Source organism: Thalia democratica, chromosome 7 (genome assembly GCF_965202585.1).
Source record: "Thalia democratica chromosome 7, ktThaDemo2.hap1.1, whole genome shotgun sequence".
NCBI classification, from domain to species: Eukaryota; Metazoa; Chordata; class Thaliacea; order Salpida; family Salpidae; genus Thalia; species Thalia democratica.
In genome coordinates, this window is record NC_139171.1 from 29365140 (window position 1) to 29380078 (window position 14939).

Here is a 14939-nt window from a genome sequence, read left to right on the forward strand (position 1 = left end):
TAATGCAATCATTTTACCAACTCTTTGTAATTTCTGGTATAATTTAATTGGTATAATTTTTGGAATATTTTTAAATTGTAAATAAAATAACCTTACTAAATTACTTGTAAATTTTAGATTTTTAACTATCTTCATCTAATTGTGGTGTAGGACTCGATAACCAAATGTTTTATCGTACACCAGGTCCTTAAACCAAACTTTTGGAGCGCTTTTTTATCGTCAAATAAACAAAATATTGTATTTAAATATACTGTGTTTAGAAAATAAAATAGTCAAAAATAAAAATTAGTATTGTTAAAACGTGTTATTACTTTATTCTTGTTCTATTGTCAATAATCCATATTTTATAAAGAGTTTATGAAACCATTTGAACTTGATTCGAACTTTTAGTGAATTTTTTAATGACATTATTTGAAAAGGATGTTATTCAAACTTTCCTTTAATAAAACAAGTTATTTAAAAAACAAGTTATTTCTAGACGAAGCAATTTTATGCATAAGTTACTTGAATTATTCTTAACATACTTGAGAGCAGAATGTACTTCTTCCTTTAATTCTGACTGTAAAGACTTTTATTTACTCTTAAACCATTACTTAGAAAAAAATATTTCTCTTTTTCGTAAACGTTTTAACTGAGATAATAGAATGTTAATGAGCTACGAGTTAAATTAACAGGATAAAAAGTTTTTAAGCTTTAATTTAGTTTAACACTTAAAACAAAATGGTAGAAATTACCTTATTAATATAATTACCACAATTTAGGGTTTTGAAAGTGAATGTAGAAAAGACAGATACATACTGTGTTATTTAAAACTAGTTCTAAAGATGTAAAAAAGTAATTCTTTTATTGTAATACTAAGTATTTATTTCTTCACCGATTGTTTTACAAAGTTTCTACTCTACAACTCATAGTTTAATAAAAATACATTACTGTATCGATAAGAATTGAACAAAAATATTTTGTCAGCTAGTTTTTTCAACAAAAAAGAAACTAACAAGTATTCTATAATATTAGTATATTACACTTTCTTAAAACTAAAAAATATCAGAGTTAAAATAAAACACTCTATTTAACATACAGCTAAGCTACTATTTTATGAAACGAAAAAGTTAGGCTATTTCGAGTTTCAATTCTTAGAAATGCCTTAGGGTAGAAGTAGGTTTTCACAATATTTTTTATCACTTTGGTTAATAAAATTATTTTAAACTCACTTTGGTTTTATCTTTTTCATTCAAACTTTTTAAAGCATTTTAACTCGTTTTTAGCACGTAAAAAGTTAAACCTTTTAAGATAATGTAAAAAATTAATAAACGAAAACAAAGCTACTATATACTCAAAATAACTTGATTTTTTGCTAAAACAGTTTGGAACAACTAACTTTAACTGAGAATATATTTTTTTGAGTTTTTGTTCTGTTTTTTAATATAAACTGACACATGCTTTTTAAAGATTTGTAGCTTATAGCGATCACTTGTTTTATCGCGTGTTAAGTTATAAAAGTTTATTGTTTTAATTTTTAAGTAGAGTAACTTGATGGTTTCCATTTTAAGTTTGCTTCACTTGCAAAAATAAAAAAAAAACTCATAAGTCTATCCTCTTAAAGTAAGCTTATTTAAATCATAAACAAATATGGTTGTACAAATTAACTTCTTTTTGCTTTATTCTTTTAAACAAACTGAACTAAATACTTTTAGGTAATATTTTTAACAAACTGATTTATGTACACTGTATTCATTATTTTAAAACTACTTTTTAATAAAAGCGCTAAAAGCGATAAGTATCATTTAATAACACATTTGCTATTTTCATACAACACATCAATCATTTACATTAAAGGACAAATATCTGCTAAGTCTGTATATTTTTCTTTTCTTTGCAAGTTGTTTAAAAGATATTTTACGTCAAGTTTGTTAATTTATAGTATATAAAATATAAGGATTGATCAATTCAATTCGATTATCCGACCATAAGCTTTCGGTAGACTAAGACCGTTTTTGTAACTTGAGCTTGTCTCACGGCATACGAAAGTCAGGCTTCTGCTCTGCTGACTTTCGCCGATGTTTTTGTTGATATACGGTATAATTTATACTTCATTGTACTTCACGAACTTTTTTAAATTTTTTCTGAATATAATATATTCCGTAATATAATAATAATGAAATTTCCTTAAAATTCTGTAAGTTCTTTTAAATATAGAAAGTAGTTTGTACTTTTTATAAACTTTAAACTTGATTTATATACATACTAGTTTGCTTAATTGAGTTTATTTCGCTTCTTTTCATGTCAAACTATTAAAAATAAAGTAAAATAGAAACCGATTCAAAAACCTACTAAAAAATTTATTAAGACATGCTATATTATAAGAAGTACAGAAGTAACGAAAATATAATACAATGTTAAAAGAAACAAAATTATATTATTCTCATTTATTTATACTAACATGATATAATTTAAAAGAAGTATTATGCATGTTGATGTTAACTGAAACTGATAAAATTATTGAAAAAAGTTTGTAGACAAATCCTACTAAATTTACCCAGTAGTCATAAAATAGAAAAAAAGTAAAAGTGAAGTCTGTGTTAACTTCTAATTAAAGAAAATACATGTCTAACGTCTCGACTTCGTACTTGAAATCTGTTTTGAATGTAAACATTTTACTTCAGATTATACATATTTTTGTGTATTAGTAAAGTACAAGTATTCGTATTTTTCGTATTACTCGACTAAAATAAACTGTCTTATATTTGGAAACCATTTTTGAAAAATGTTTGTTCATTTATTTTAGTAAAAACTACTTTAGGCGAAAACTATTTACTTTAAAATTAATGATAATATGATAGATTTAAAAGATAATGAAAATAGTGTTCCTAGTTAAAAGTAATTTTCAAATTAAACCAATTGAATAAAACCGATAAACAACTTAACTTTTTTATTGATTCATGAACAAAATTATAAGATGAAAATTACTGTAATAAGCTTAAATGGCTTCTCATAAAAATGCGTAAGTTTAAAAAAAGGCTGAATATTTTTATTTATTTTAATTTCCAATCTACTTAATGAGTCTTTTAATTGAACATTTTAAGTACTTTTCATTTAAAAACTGCACCATTTTAATCTTTCATGACGTAAATAAATTTTAGAAATACTTAAATTTTCTCCGACCGAAAATTACTACTTTTTTGAAAATTATACTAATTACATTTAGTTGCTCTATGCATTGCTAATTAAGCAGTCATACGGTTGCTACAATTTTGTATTTAAAAAGATTTTTAATTACAAAAATTTTAGTGATAAAGTTGTTCTACTCGAAGCGTCTTTTGTAAACTTTTTATTCTTATCTTTAAAATACAAATAAGAGTGCTACACTCTTTAACATATAAGATAACTAAGGCATAACACAACTCTTGCTTTCTGATTTCTCAAACTTTTAAGTTAAAGGTCAAATTTTTATTGTACATGAATACTTCTTTAAATTTATTGTAAATAAAAAACTATTAAAGTAGATTCTATAATATTTTTTAATGCTTTCTTTAAGCGGCTTGACTTATGAATCTTTTTATGTAGATGGTTTAGTGAATTACAATTAATTAAATTGACATTATACTTTTTAGTTTTTAAACAACTAGTGTTAAAAATGAGTTAATAGTTTTTAGAATTACTACTGATTTGATTGTAAACAGCAGTGCTATTTCATAGACTAAAGCAACACTTGTATTCTTGCTAAAAAGCTCAAATATATAAAGTGAGCAAATTAAAATAAAACTACTCTAAATTTTTTTAAGTGTTTGAAGTCTTTAAAGTAGTTGAGTTTTACGTTAGTGAGTTTTTAAAACATTTCTCAGGCTAATCAAAAACATGCATTTGAAAGTTTTAATTTTATATTTTCACTTTTAACTATGAGTTATGTTTTAATATAAACATCAAGTGTCCCTTCTGAACATTCTTTTGTGTATTTGACGTTTTTTTATTCATTCACTTGATTGACTTGTGTTAAATGACCTTACTGTGCTTATAACTTTTTAAAACAATATTTTTTGTCTGTATGATACACTTAATAATAACAACTTCGTTCAATATATAGCTGTATACTTGAATAACGCAAAGGTATTGAACTTCTCAAGTCATTAATAAATCATCTAAAATGTGCTAAAAACTTACTTTCGTTGTAAATGTTTCGAAATATGTGAACATGTTATAATTTTTTTATAAATAGTGATTGATTTATAAGTAGTTATGAAATTTACTTTATAAAAATGACATTATAACGTTTCAAAAACACTAATTTAGTTTATTCAAAAGTAATAAAAAAAACTTACTGAAAATAATTGACTAATCTTAAGTTTTAATTTTTTAAATTCCTAGTTAAAAAAACTTTGTAAAAAATTCAAATTGTTATGACGTTGTATCAATATTTTTTAAATTCTAAATATATATTCAACGAAAGTGAGTAATTAAATTAAAATATATATAAAAGTATCAAAAAAAATTAAAAGTTTGTCAATATAGTTATAGACTTAATAGCTTCTTTTTCAATGCTATACTAAAAATATTTTAACACTAAAAAAAATAATATTTAAGTATTTAAAATTTTTGAACAAATCCATTTGTTAGAAACTTATTTAAAAAGTTTTGTATGTGTTTAAATGTTAAATTTAATGCAGAAAATATCAGTTAAATCTAATCTCAATAACTAATAAGAAAACAACTAGTTATATTTATACTACTTGTATCAGTTTTTTTTTCATTGAATTTCAATATTAATATGTATATTTTTTGTTGAACGGCAATAAAAAATTTTTTCTAAGGTGCTAGTTAATAAAAGCTTTATGGTTATCTATTTGTTTATTAAAGTAAAAATCTTCTAACTAAAATATTTTGAACAGTTAAAAAAAAAAGCTTTTAAGTGAAACGCCTAAGAAGTTAAATTTATTATACCTTTTTAAGAAGTAACTATAAAAGTTAATATGCTGACAGATGATATTAAAACACAGCATAAACAATAAAAACTAGATTTATAGAGGAAACAAAATGTTGGATTTAGTTTTAAATTGTCTATAAACTAAACAAATTTTCTTAAACGAATGAAGTATATAGAATAGTATATACAATCAAAGGTTTTATTTAATAAAGCTTGAAACACAATCATAAGTAGTTTAGTAAAGTATGTCATTTAATAAGAGTGTTTGTTAAACTTAGTACAAAACTGAAAATTAAAAAAAAGCTTGTAAATATTAACAATAATGCTTTTAATTTTCTAGACGAAAGTTTATATTATTTAAAAATGAGTACGCTCAATATTTTATCATAAATCCTTTTCGTATTTTTTTTACAAACTAAAAGTTTTTATTTTCATTTAGAAATTTCAACCCTTTTTTTTAACAGTTATAAACATCACATTTGTAACACTAACTAATATTAATATTATTTTCATTTAAATTATCCGTGTATACCTTCAACATAAATACTTATTTAATTTTTATATTATTTATTAGTTTAAAGCTTCTTTAGACTGAAAAGTCGAAGTATTTTATAGCTTTTGAAGTTAATCTTTTTCGGAGTATATAAGTTATCTGTTTTTTTTTTCCTTTTGTAATGACCAAAGGTTTTACTACATATAAATTAATATTTTTTTCTTAAAAGTATTCTGAAATTTCTAGTAAGCTAGACCAAAAGTCTTGGTTTGTGCATTTTAGTTACAAAGATATTGTATTACTGTGCAAAATAAAATTGAATAAGTTTAAAAGTTATCATCTTAACGACAATTTTGCTGTTAGGTATATCTGATTATAATTGAAATTAGTGAGTTTTAGCACGTTATTTATATACTAGTTAATAATTTTGGTTTGATTTGAATGAGTTGCCGCCAAAATTTATATTTTGAGAATAAAACTAATTAGTATACGTGTACTTTAAATTTTTATCATATAAAATACAATAAAATTGATTATTATAGTTGTACTTTAAATTTTTTAAGAACAATTGTTTGCAGTTACGTATGTGCATAAATAAAAAAAAGTTTTATTACCAAGTAGTTCTGAACAAAATAACAAACGTGTATTCCTAAACTCTTAGTAGTAACCTAAGCTAAGTTTTTATTCATTATATTGTTACTTTTCATTTACTTTATCATAGGTAATATGTTATTAGATTATCAATATATAAGCGATTTTATATACAGTAAATATACAGGAGTTTTAAAATCACATCAAGGTGATGTAAACGAAAGTATGGCATAAGTTTATAAAGACCCTATAAATTTACTATTATTTAGTTGAAACAAATATTGTACTGTTTATATTCTAGCTTAGTGTGTTAAGAAAAGATTAGCACTTAAAAAATAGTAACATTTAAGTCTTACCTATGATTTCGTAGGATTTTACTGCGTTTGCAGTTTTAATTGAGTTTGCTACTTTAAGAATGTTAAAAATTTTTAGCAGACTTAGCAATATCAAAAAATTGTTTAATATGTTAATGTTAAAGTAACAATGATATAAAAGTTGGAATATTTAATAGAGCACAACAAGGCAAACAAATTGCTTACTTATTTTTTTCTATAGGACTAAAGCAATACTTTAGTTTTAAAAATTTTAATATTGTTACTAAACATCAGAGTTTAGCTAGGTGCTTTTTATGCTTTGAAAAGTAAACTTTGACAGCTATTGTAAGACATAGCTCTTGATAAATAAAATTGAATATATAAATTAACTGTGAATTGTATAAACGCTGTTAACTTATTCTATTAAAAGTAAATAATTAAATAATACTGTTAAACATTACGAACGAAATACTATAGCTTTTTTATAAAAATGTTATTTGTAGTGTTGTTACAAAACTCAAAAGCTTAGCTATGTGCGTTTTATGGATTGATAACAATCTATGAAAACTATTTTATAACAAAAATATCTTAATAAAAAACAACATATTAAAAAAACTTTGAATCGTAAAAGCGTTGTAAATTCACACCAAAAAAAAAAAGAAAAAAATAATAATAACTATAATAATAAAGCTGCAATAACATTTATATTCTATATAAAATCTATATCAAGTTTGTTAAGCAATAAAAGCTAGTTTTAAAGATATTTACACTTCTTACTTCAAAAATTTAAATTATTTTTTTTTAATGACAGTTATGATCACAATTTATTTAGTTTACATGCAAAGTGTAAAATACAATAATTTATTAAACCATTAAGATATGAAACAAAAAGCATAAAAATTGTTTAGAAGTGCTGCAAATAAAATATTACCATTAGGGTGAACAGTTTTAATTGATAAACTGAAACAAAACAATGTGTATAATAATTTAAGTAAGCTAATTATTTAAAGTCTACTTTAAAAGAGTCTACAACCTTGTGAAAAAAAAAGATTAAATTTTTAAAAGAAAACTGTCTTCTTTAAACCAAAAGCAAATCTCATTACAACAACAAGTTCTTTTAAGCTGCTTGATTTCTGAAAACCCAACGTATACACCAGGCATTCATTAGTTCAAAATGTCAGAAGTTGACTGAGCCTGCAAAAGATATTTTTTTGAAATGATGTGTTTAAAAAAGTTTTCAAAGAAAACGAAATATAGTCGATTTGTTTACATTTTTTACAACTTTAATGCTTAAGAAAACAATAAAAAAATTTAAAAAAAATTTTAAGATTACTAACAACGTAGTGTTTTATAATTGCTAGGAGTTTCGTATTGATGGTCTTGAGTAAAATTTATAATTAGCAAGTTTCAATGAAAAAAAGTTTTTAAACTTACAAAAGAAATAAGGAAATTTTTTTGTTGAAATTGTAAGTAATAATCAATTTAAATCAGCACTTTATTTTTGTTTTACTTTGATAATAAAATACAATTGAATTTTTATAAGAAAACATTGGCAACAATTTTAAAACTTAAATTCTTATTGTACATACAACTTACAACTAATTTTATAATTTAAGATGTTAAAAAATAGTAATAACAAGTTAACCTACATTTAGTACAAACTGTTTCGTTTTTGTTTTGCATACTTAATACTTTTTTATGGTTATTTTTTTTAGACATTTGTATAAAGTGATGAAATAAACAAAGTGTTTTTATATATTGAAAACATCTGAATTACGAAGAAACATTGTAAACAAAAGTTCTTTAAAGAAAAAAAATCAAAAAATTTACAAATTTGCTCTGAAAAAGGTATTTAATGAATTATAAAAAGATTTATTTAGGTTTATTTTTAAAGCAAATTTGTCTTACTAGTTATCTACCTATTTATCTTATCCTTATACTATTTAATAAAAAAGTATATTTTTACATTTAATTTATAATAGAAAAACTGAGTAAGTTTCAAATGTTAATAAGCAAGAACGTACTTAGTATTTTTAAGTTTTAAAAAATGTTTTTGTTGTAAGCATGAAAGCTTTTCCTAACACTTAAAAACAATTAAAAAAAATTAACTAAATATTCTTATACTGCATATTTCACTATATTTACAGCTACTTTTCTAAAAATGTGTCTAACAAAATATCAAGTCATTCTTTCGCATTTCATTTTTAGTTAGTTAGGAAGTTTTTAAAGTTTAAAAAAAAAGTTTCTAAATCAAATTTACAAGATGTTGTTTAATAAAATATTTTATAAGTTTTAACTGTAACCTAGCTAGCTTGTAAGTAACTATGTTGTAATTGTTCAAACATCAAACTAATCAGCTAAATTAATAACGCAGTACTAAAATTATTATTAATATGTATTGCTAGTTTTAAATCTAATACATATATTTGCATTTATGAGCACAAATTTAAAGTTATTTGTCTGCAAGTCCTAAAAGCATAATAAATAAATAAAAAGGTAATGTTTTAATTTCTATATTTATTTAAACTTGCTTAACTATGAAGTAACTTAACAACTGCTTATTTTAAATGCAAAAGTTTAGAAACTGAAATTTACCAATATAAAACGTTTTTAACTAAAAGTAAATATTTTTCAATCCTTAGCAGGGGCGTAGCGTGGAGAGGAAAACTAGCGCATGCGTGCCACCTTAAAAAATAATTAAAAATAAAGAATGTAATATTTTTATCCTTTATTCTTTATTTTTTTCTGCTTAATTTGCCTTTTTTCAACTATGTTTATCTAGTATTCAAACATTTAAACTAAATTTTGAATACTAACTAGTGACATGTCAGGAAAATTACCCAATATACTGATTTGGTGCACAAACTAAATTGCGCATCTATATTGATGAAAAACTCCATAAGGAAAATTTTTATAACTTTATTAAATTCATAAAAATTTAGACTCAAAAAGTACGCAACCTTATGGCACATTTTTCTACAAAAATTTTACAAAAAACGTCACGCTTAAAAAAAATTAAATAATTAAATGTTTTACACGTTTTTTTATCTATTCTACAATAAATGTCAAGACTACTGCTAGTTTTCTGAACTTTATTTTTGTAAACATACAAGAAAAAGCGTGTCGGCCTATGAGAAATAAATTTTGTTTGTGATTTTTATTTTAAACAAATACAGTCAGATCATTAAAATTTAAAAAGTATACTTTTAACTGTTTTACAAAGTTGTAATAAACTGTAATGGCAGTTATAATAGCAATTGGTCTACTTTAACTTCTTTATTAAATTATGTGCAATGAGGTGTTGTTATCACTGTTGTATTGTATATTAAAGAAATTGATATTTTTTTCGTTAATAAAACAGATACTTTCGCTTTATTGAATATATTCATTTTTAAAGATATAAAGTTACATACTTACTGTAAGTAGTATAAACAATTTTTATTTAGTAAGTTTACATTTTTGGAAGTATAAGTAATTGTAATGACAATTGTTTAATTTTGTAATATATAAGTATTTTTTAAAACAGTTACTTCGAACTTATTTTACTTAACGAGTTAATTTCAATTATGTTGCTTATAAAAAGACCTATTTATAGCTAATTACAAAAGTTTCAAATTAGAGGATTTGTTGAGAAAACAATTTGCGCGCCCCCTGACCAAAATACCACGCTACGCCACTGATCCTTAGTACAAGTTAATATCTTATGATTGTGTTCAAAGCAGAATATTAAGATAAATAAATTAAAATAAATTTGTCTACAATCACAGTAAAGATAAATTTTAAACGTATATATAACACTAAAGTAAATTTGATTTGCATAAAAAACTTCAATTAGTATTAGCACGAAAGAACTTTTTTAACAAGTTTTCTAAATAACTTAATAAAAAATTGGTATGATACTAAATAAATTGGTAAAAATACACTTTACAAAAGTTTGTCAACAAGCACTTGTACTTTGGAACTCAAAACAGTTTTACTGATTATTTTATTTTTTTTTGTAATTTCTTATCAGTTTTCTAAAACTCTAAAACTCTAATTATTTTATCCACCAAAAAGCTATAAACTCAAAGTATATTTTTAAGGCTATACCGATTATGTTTTGGTTGTTTTCAGAAAAACGAAGATATATATTTTAAAGCAGCTAAAACTTTGATTTTTTATTATAATTATCACATGTAAAACAACCTTCAGCTGAAAATTCAGTGGTGGTATTTTTATAACAACCTTTAAAGGCATAAAGAAGTTTAAATCAAAAAAAACTATATCTAATCTGTTTTAAGTCAATGTACTACTTTCAGAACTTTTAAAAACAATATTAATTTAAATGTCTTGTTTTTTATATTTATTGTTTTGAAAAGCTATAAGATCAATAAAATATCTTAAACTTTTTAATTGTTTGTTTTAAAAATAAACAAGTTTATAACTGCTTCAACAAGTTAAATTCATAAAAGTACTAGAAGAACTTAGTACTAAAAATTTATAATGTACATTATCAAGATTTGATACAAACTTTTGTTTACCCCAAAGCGATAATTATTTTTAGAATATAAATAGAGTCGAAATATCAGTTAACTGGATTATGAAAGTTTTTAAATTATAAAACATTGGCTATAATTAAGCTTGTTGAAAAAATTTAAACTAATAAATGCAATGTTTGCTGGTTTTTATTATATGCTATATTAATTCTTTAAGCTCAGCAATGAAAGATTGTTTTAAAATAGAGCGAGTTTATAACTACTTCAGCAATTTTGACATATAAGCGTAGAAACACTTTGTACTAAACATTTAAAGTATATATTATTGAATTTTATATAAGTTTATTTACACCATAATGTTAGATACAATAAAATAAAATTTTCAAAAATTAGTCGAGGTGAAATATAAAAAAGCATTTAGTAGCTTTGAATATAAAACTTTAAAAAGAATAAACTTAACTATGTTATAAAAACTCATTTTTAATCAATGCAATGTTTCCTATTTTTTTCATACAAACGGTTAATTTTCTAAGCGGAATGTAAAACACTATTCAACGAGCCAATCATAGTTTTCTCAAATTTTGTAACCCTTATTCAAAAATTCTCGGTTATACAGTGATATAACACTTTAAGTTAAAGTAAAAAACAGCATGTTAATGTAAATATCAAACAATAACCTCATTCGAGCATAACGTCGTTGTTTCCAAATCTCGGGTCGTCGTCGGGATAAAAGTTCCTCATTTTCCTGTAATGTATAAATCCTCGTATAAGTAATAAGAAGACGAAGATTGTTACAACACAAATGACGACGATTAAAAACGTTGACAACCTTCCTTCCAAATGTGATGGTGCTGGTTTTTATAATATTTGCTTTTTTTTTGAGAACTTTTAGAAGTTTATTTAGTACTTTAATAATATTCTGATTGTTATTTTATAAAGTTTTATAGTAAATTAAAATTTAAAAGTACTTAGACAAATTAGAGAAAAAACCTTTTTTTTATTAAATAAATATTAATAAAATCCTTGTTCAAAATAAAGTATTTGGTGTACATATTTTTTTTTACATGAAAAAGTACTAAATAGTACCTATTTCTATCTTTGGTATTCTACAAAAATCATTCTTTTCTTGACTTTTTACACGGGTATCGAAAATATCCCCGCTTGTACATTTTTTAAGAATGAAAATTAATTTTGCAGTTTTTTTGATACTTTTTGAGTAAGCGGTAATCTGTAAGGTTGTAATTAATTTGAAAATTATTGTAAAATTAGCTATTTTTATCATAACTTGTACAGTATTAATTTTTCTAATTTATTTATTAAAAAAAATCTATATAAGCAGTATACTTTTGCCAAACACTTAGATTGAAAAATTTTCTTTACCTTTATAATTAATTGTTTTTAAGGGTGTGTTGTTAGTCGTTAAAGTTTAGAAAGTGAAAATTAGTAAAATAACTTAAATTAGTTTATTTTCTGTTCTTAGTAAAGCATTTAAAAATATCACGCATCTGACAAGAAACCCGATTTTTAATTTTTAATTATATGTTAAAGATCTTTTGTATTATAAAATAAAACTTTTATTTGATGTTTTTAATCATTTTAAATTAATTAAACTCTTATTTGTGGTATTCATATTATTTTCTATAGACCTAAAAAATCATTATAAAAGATTTCATTTTGGTTTAAGATGTGTTATTATGTTCCCAATGGTTTCATAGTTTACATGTGTTTATATTTTCTAATTACATCTTAATCTTTGAACTTTTAATTTTACTACTATAACTTAAATTTTAACGAGTTTTTCTATCAAATACTTGCTATTAACCTTTTACCATTTAAACTTAAACAGAAACTTCGTTAATAATTTAATAAAAAATCTATGTTAACAAACTAACTGTAAAATATTCCGTCTCTTTAACATCATTCACAATAGAGCAGATTGTATATTTTCCTATAGGCCTGCACCTTGTCATGTAACGCACTTTCTCAGCTGGACCCTTGTTCCTCCTAACTTCAACCTCTATCGGGCTCGAACCTATTTCAACTTCCACCTCCGCAACTCTGCCCCTGTACATACTTGGTATGTACGTTCCGTTGATCTTCGGTCTATTTTCATCAAGTTTCATGTCCACATTGCTGCATTCGTCTGTGTTAAAATAAATACGATGCAAAAATCAGCATGTAAGTTCGATTGTAAAACACTAAAAATAGGCTTGTATACTTGAAGGTCAGTCTTGTTTTCATAATTGATGAACCAACAAAAAAAAATATATATAGTTTTTTTAATTTTAATTATTAAGATTTTATATTTTGATTATTTTTATGATGTTTGGGTTAGGTTGGTTAGGGATAAGGGTTTAAAAAAAAAACGATTTAAAGAAGTTTGTTTACTCAACGAATATTCAAATAAGACTAACCTAAAAATATATTAGCCCTTAAATTGTTTTATAGAAAATTTTTTTAAAGATTTTCATAGAGTCGTCTGTTTTTAAGTTGGTATGTTCACAAAAAATAACAAGAATGATCCGCTTAAGATGCTTATTGATGAATTTAATGAAACAATTAAAGGAAGTAAATAATACTATATTAAAGTACCTTTTGAAAATAAATTATTAATTATGGCAAAAAACTAGTCAATAAAACTAGTAAAAGTATTTTTGCAAGCCGACTTTATTTGAGCCGCCTGCGACTTAGGTTGTATTTCATACAAAACAAAATTAATATCAGAAAATTTAAAAAATATTTTTCAGTTATAGCAAAATAACTTTTTCAAATGCTAGGAATTCGAGTTAAAATCCAACTTACTTGACTGTGAAGTTTTAACGAACAAAAGTAAGAGAATAATAAACAATTTATTTTTCATGATCTGTAAAAATGTTATAAGTTGGTACAAACAACATAAAATTAACTATCAGATTAATTAAGTAAACTTTAGATTTACTTAAAGTCTATTTGAAACAAACAACTTTGTTAAACAAACTTTTAAGCATAACAATAAAAGAAGGAAAATTTAACAATTTTAAACTATTAGTTAAATACTATACAAATTTACTTTTACAGAGCAATGTCAAAACTTAAAAAAACTTTTTTTTAATATTAATCTTAAAAATCGATACATAATAGTCTATTGTAAATAGTCATTTTCTTAAATAGCTTACAATTAGTTTTCTTATTTAACACAAGATACAAAAATGTTGCTAAAAGCTAAACTTAAACAATTTTTTCTGTATTGAGAATATGTTCTAAAACAGTTAAACACTCAATAACTTAATAAATTAGGTTAGTTTAAACAAAATTGAAAAAAAACATGTTTAAATAAATAAATTTAAGTTTAAAAAATTTCTTATATAAAATTGTGTTTTATTTACAATAATGTTTAGATTGAAGTTAAACACTTCAATAATGTTAACATTGAAGCCAGAAAAACATTAAGTCAGCAAATATAAAACTATTAGCTTTGTGAAACTAGTTAATAATTTTTATAACTATCAAATAAAGCGAATCTATTTTTAAAAACCAGGTGTTTTTAAACTTAAGCATTTGAAAACCATAAGTAAAATACAAAAATTTTATTTTTAAAAATAATGGAGATTGAAAATCATTAAATATGAAAACAAAAGTAAAGTATTTCAAATAAAACAAAGCAAAACTGAAACAAAATTGTTTCAAACATTACTACAAATTACAAATTAGCCTGCTACGTGAATGATTTAGTAAACAATACAAATAATTTGTGTTATTTACATTGCGCTCTATTGAAATGGTTCCTAACTAGATAGGTAATTAGTGCTGAAGAAAATAAAAACAAGTTAAGTTAGTTTGTTGTACAAGCTTTAGCACAAATTGTTATAAATAGAATTCAGAATTAGAAACTTTTCTTTTGTTATAAGAAACAAGATTTATTATTATCTAAGATAAAATGTTGTGTTTAGGTTAAGCTGTCTAACTAGCAGCTTTGTTCAAATGAAAATATTTATAATACTTCTAAAAAATAAATCAGTTTGTTTTATAGTTAATGAATAGATTAAAGCAAACTATAATGCATTTAAGTTTAAAATTGAAAGTAGAAGTATGTAAGTTTTGTTATTACAATTATAAAACTATGGTTTTAAATAACGTTTTACTTTTCTTTTTATTACTGAAATTTTTAC